Here is a 6173-nt window from a genome sequence, read left to right on the forward strand (position 1 = left end):
TTCCAGGAATGCACACTTTAAAGAGTGTCACTGTGAGTTTGTAGCCTCTTAGGGTTTACATACCTAATGACAGAGTTCCCAATCAGTAACCGGAGGATTCAGCTGGGATGTTTATTTTACCTAGAACTTGCTTTGGGGTACGTTTTTGATTCGGTGTTTTGAAGTCATGTATTGAAGTATGTGCTAAGGTTTCTGGGATGCTTTTCCCTCTAGGGGACTGTGGCATTGTTTGGTTTTGGCTTTTGTTAACAGTTTGATCCTGGTTGGATTCTGATAGAACATCAAATCGGTTTTGTGTAGGTACATGTATAGTTTCATTGTCTGAATGATGACCTGTAGAAACAGACTGAGACGTGCTTTCAAGGCAAACATTTCCATCATCTTCCTGTGGCGTGGAATCACTAGTAGCACTACCAGATGCTGCAGTTAGTGCTGGAGACGGGCCAGAGAACTGGCCTTCAGAGACTGACATAACATTGGGCTGTGGGTCAGAAGATGTCTCAGAAGCATCACTGACAGAAATTACACTGGGTGGAAATACAAACAGATGGGGTTTTTTTCTTACCGTGTTTTAACTCTGAATGAAGTGTTCCCAGTTGTGTTTTTAATGACTGATTTTCTTTTTTCAGACTGGTTACTGTGGAACTGACGTCAGATATGATAGTTCTAAGACTGTCCAGAGCAGTGTAAGGACTCGACCTTATGGTCAATGCGGTGTTTGAGTTCATTTTTAAAGGAAACTTTGGAGTCCTCGAGACTGGATACAAAATTAACATCACGATCAACTTGACTGTTTAGTACAAAGTCAATGGTGGTTTTAATGCTGTGAAGTTTTTCAGAAACAGTCTTGCCAACAAATTTTGTGGGGCAGGGTGTTCGGCTGCGATGACGTTTTGAGAGGTTGGTTGGTTTTGGAGTTGATTTCACCCCAGTTTGTGCTTGACTAGCATCTCCTGTGAAAGTCATGCTTTCATCGCTACTTGAATGAGGCTGCACCCTTTCATGTTGATCATTATCTTTGTCCAGAGGGTCTATGTGAGGTAAAGGAGACATACCAGAGAAGTCACTCATAACGTCTAGCAGTACACTCCTGTCACGCTGTAACTGTTCTGGTGTTGGGTAAGGGGATACTGGGGGAGTGTGGGTGGTTACTTCCTTCCGGGTACACACAGGGGGAGATAAGTTTAAGCTCCTATGATTATCTGTCAAAAAGGTAAGAGGAATCGAAACTATTAAAGTCTGAAATATGTGCGAATCTTGGTTGACACAGTACTCATAAACAAGATCTTTCAAGACCTGGTACTCCTCTGTGTCCCATTTAGCACAATCACTTCCCTGACACAGTAATGTTCCTGAGTCTTGCCGAGTAGAACACAAGGACAGTCACACGTTTGGGCTGTTTACTGAATACACGTATGGCAGTCTTGGCCAGATTAGTGGGGACACGTTCATTAATCCACAGTGGAAGAAAAATGCAGTTATCATCATTATCGTAATCATTCTTCTCTATCTGTATAAATGTATCATTAACCGAGGCATAGCGATAGCACGAACAATTCCTCCAGGCAATAAGTTCTTTCTCTGGACAGGAAAATCTTTTTGGTCGATTATCAACTGTCGGTTGTAATTTACTTTCTCTCATCTCAACGCTAGTATCCATTGTATTTGATAAGCGTCAAGAAAGGCGCAATAGCCAAGTGGTTAAAGCGTTGGACTGTCAATCTGAGGGTCCCGGGTTCGAATCACGGTGACGGCGCCTGGTGGGTGAAGGGTGGAGATTTTTACGATCTCCCATGTCAACATATGTGCAGACCTACTAGTGCCTGAACCCCCTTCGTGTGTATATGCAAGCAGAAGATCAAATACACACGTTAAAGATCCCGTAATCCATGTCAGCGTTCGGTGGGTTATGGAAACAAGAAAATACCCAGCATGCACACCCCCGAAAACGGAGTATGGCTGCCTACATGGCGGGATAAAAACGGTCATACACGTAAAAGCCCACTCCTGTGCATACGAGTGAACGTGGGAGTTGCAGCCTACGAACGAAGAAGAAGATAAGCGTCAATACATGATTAACATGATGATTTATCACACCATTCATTGTCCAGGTACTCGGACAGGGGACAAGAAAGTTAATTATCACACCATTCATTGTCCAGGTACTCGGACATGGGACAAGAAAGAGTTAATTATCACACCATTCATTGTCCAGGTGCTCGGACATGGGACAAGAAAGAATTAATTATCACACCATTCATTGTCCAGGCACTCGGACATGGGGCAAGAAAGAGTTGATTATCACACCATTCATTGTCCAGGCACTCGGACATGGGACAAGAAAGAGTTAATTATCACACCATTCATTGTCCAGGTGCTCGGACATGGGACAAGAAAGAATTAATTATCACACCATTCATTGTCCAGGCACTCGGACATGGGACAAGAAAGAGTTGATTATCACACCATTCATTGTCCAGGCACTCGGACATGGGACAAGAAAGAGTTAATTATCACACCATTCATTGTCCAGGCACTCGGACATGGGACAAGAAAGAGTTAATTATCACACCATTCATTGTCCAGGCACTCGGACATGGGGCAAGAAAGAGTTAATGATCCATAACACAGATCACAAACGTGTGAAGCGACTGTCCGATTTAGGGCGCACAGGTCACGCTGACCACAAAACTTCACGTGCAGAACGGACAGTTCAACGCACTACACACTGGACAGCTCTGAACAAGTGTCAGAAGAGATTTCCTTCATTATTCAATGCAAATAATTAAACATTAAATACGCTCCATACCTTGTCTTTTGGAGAAACACAACCACACCTTTGCAGGCACATAATTTTGATAAGAACATCAATGAAAAACATCCTCTGACACCACTCGGATGAGACGATAAACCGAGGTCCCATGTGCAGCATGCGCTTAACGCACGTAAAAGAACCCACGGCAACAAAAGGGTGGTTCCTGGCAAAATTCTGTAGAAAAATCCACTTTGATAGGAAAAACAAATAGAACTGCACGCAGGAAAAAATAACAAAAAAAGGGGTGGGGCTGTAGTGTAGCGACGCGATCTCCCTGGGGAGAGCAGCCCGAATTTCACAAAGAGAAATCTGTGGTGATAAAAAGAAATACAAATACAAATACAAATCAAATCCACCAAAACATGAGAGCAATCAAAACACCGCTCGTCCCACACGGCTATCATGAGCACCATCCAAGAGAGAGAGAGAGAGAGAGAGAGAGACAGACAGACAGAGAGACAGAGAGAGAGAGAGAGACAGACAGAGAAAGAGACAGAGAGAGACAGAGACAGAGAGAGAGGGACAGAGACAAAGACAGAGAGAGAGACAGAGAGAGAGAGGGACAGACAGAGAGAGAGAGAGGGAGAGAGACAGACATAAAGACAGAGAGACAGAGAAAGAGAGACAGACAGAGACAGACAGAGAAAGAGACACAGAGAGAGAGGGGGGGCAGAGACAAAGACAGAGAGACAGAGAGAGAGACAGAGAGAGAGAGAGGGGGGGGGGAGAGAGACAGACAGACAGAGAGACAGAGAGAGACAGACACAGACAGAGAGAGACAGAGACACACACACACACACACACAGTGACACACACACACACACACACACACACACACACACACACACACACAGAAAGACAGGAATAGAGAGATAGAGTGACAAAGAGGAGAGAGAGAGAGAGAGAGAGAGAGTGTGTGTGTGTGTGTGTATGTGTGCCGGACGGAGACAGAGAACACTGAACACTGAAAAGTTTAATGCCATTCACTATTCAGCTCTTGTGACGTGGGGGTGCAAATCACAATAACGACGAAAACAATGAACCAAAATAGAGCAGAAAAAAACCCGTACTATCTGGACTCAAATACATTAACTCTCTACCACCAATTTTTAATAATCATGAAAAGAAAAGCATTCTTTTCTATCAAGGTAATGAAGCTTACTCTTCTTTCCAATACTGTAGGCTTCAGCAATGTATTAGTGTACTGAGAGAGAGAGACAGACAGAGAGGAAGGGGAGAGAGAGAGGAGAGACAGATACAGACTTAGGGAGAGGAAGGAGAGAGAGAGAGAGAGAGAGAGTCGGAAGAAGCATAATTTTCGAAATGCGGGGATGCACAAGAAAACTTCGAAAACCAAACCATGTTGTTAATCGCTCAGACGACCCCTCACAGCCTATAGCAGGACTGTTGGCCCGTTAGTTACCACAGTCATCCACAGAAAACCCAAACTAGCCAGAAACTCTGACTTTGAAACAAGGGAAACGCCACCTCCATCGTGACATTGACCTTGACTGTTGACCGCTAGCGCTGGCTCTTCGCTGTAGCGATCCACAGAGACAGAGATGGCGTTTCGCCAGGGCTGACAACAGTGGACTTGCTTGTGGCGTTCATCAAACATTCATGCACCCCCCACCCCCCATCACACACACACACACACAGATCGTGTCCCAAAAGTACCGGAAGCAGAAGGACAGGGCAGTAACGACTCACACCCATTCCCTCCTCTTCCAGTTCCGCTGGTCACCACTGAACCACACCACTGAACCACACCACGTGCACACTGAACCACACAACTGAACCACACCACGTGCACACTGAACCACACCACTGAACCACACCACGTGCACACTGAACCACACCACTGAACCACACCACGTGCACACTGAACCACACCACTGAACCACACCGCTGAACCACACCTCGTGCACACTGAACCACACCACTGAACCACACCGCTGAACCACACCTCGTGCACACTGAACCACACCGCTGAACCACACCACTGAACCACACCACTAAAGCACACCACGTACACACTGAACCACACCACTGAACCACACCACGTACACACTGAACCACACCACGTGCACACTGAACCACACCACTGAACCACACCACTGAACCACACCACGTACACACTGAACCACACCACGTACACACTGAACCACACCACTGAACCACACCACGTACACACTGAACCACACCACGTGCACACTGAACCACACCACTGAACCACACCACTGAACCACACCACGTACACACTGAACCACACCACTGAACCACACCACGTACACACTGAACCACACCACTGAACCACACCACGTGCACACTGAACCACACCACGTACACACTGAACCACACCACGTGCACACTGAACCACACCTCGTGCACACTGAACCACACCACGTACACACTGAACCACACCACTGAACCACACCACGTGCACACTGAACCACACCACTGAACCACACCACTGAACCACACCTCGTGCACACTGAACCACACCACTGAACCACACCACGTGCACACTGAACCACACCACGTACACACTGAACACACCTCGTGCACACTGAACCACACCACTGAACCACACCACGTGCACACTGAACCACACCACTTAACCACACCACGTGCACACTGAACCACACCTTGTGCACACTGAACCACACCACGTTCACACTAAACCACACCACGTACACACTGAACCACACCACGTGCACACTGAACCACACCTTGTGCACACTGAACCACACCACGTACACACTGAACCACACCACGTACACACTGAACCACACCACGTTCACACTAAACCACACCTCGTGCACACTGAACCACACCACGTACACACTGAACCACACCACTTAACCACACTACGTACACACTGAACCACACCACGTGCACACTGAACCACACCTTGTGCACACTGAACCACACCACGTACACACTGAACCACACCACGTACACACTGAACCACACCACGTTCACACTAAACCACACCACGTGCACACTGAACCACACCTCGTGCACACTGAACCACACCTCGTGCACACTGCACCACACCACGTACACACTGAACCACACCACGTACACACTGAACCACACCACTGAACCACACCACGTACACACTGAATCACACCACGTACACACTGAACCACACCACTGAACCACACCACGTACACACTGAACACACCTCGTGCACACTGAACCACACCACGTTCACACTAAACCACACCACGTACACACTGAACCACACCACGTGCACACTGAACACCACTACCACTGAACCACACCACTGAACCACACCACGTACACACTGAACCACACCACGTGCACACTGAACCACACCACGTGCACACTG

This window comes from Babylonia areolata, chromosome 34, assembly GCF_041734735.1.
Source record: "Babylonia areolata isolate BAREFJ2019XMU chromosome 34, ASM4173473v1, whole genome shotgun sequence".
Taxonomy (NCBI): Eukaryota; Metazoa; Mollusca; class Gastropoda; order Neogastropoda; family Buccinidae; genus Babylonia; species Babylonia areolata.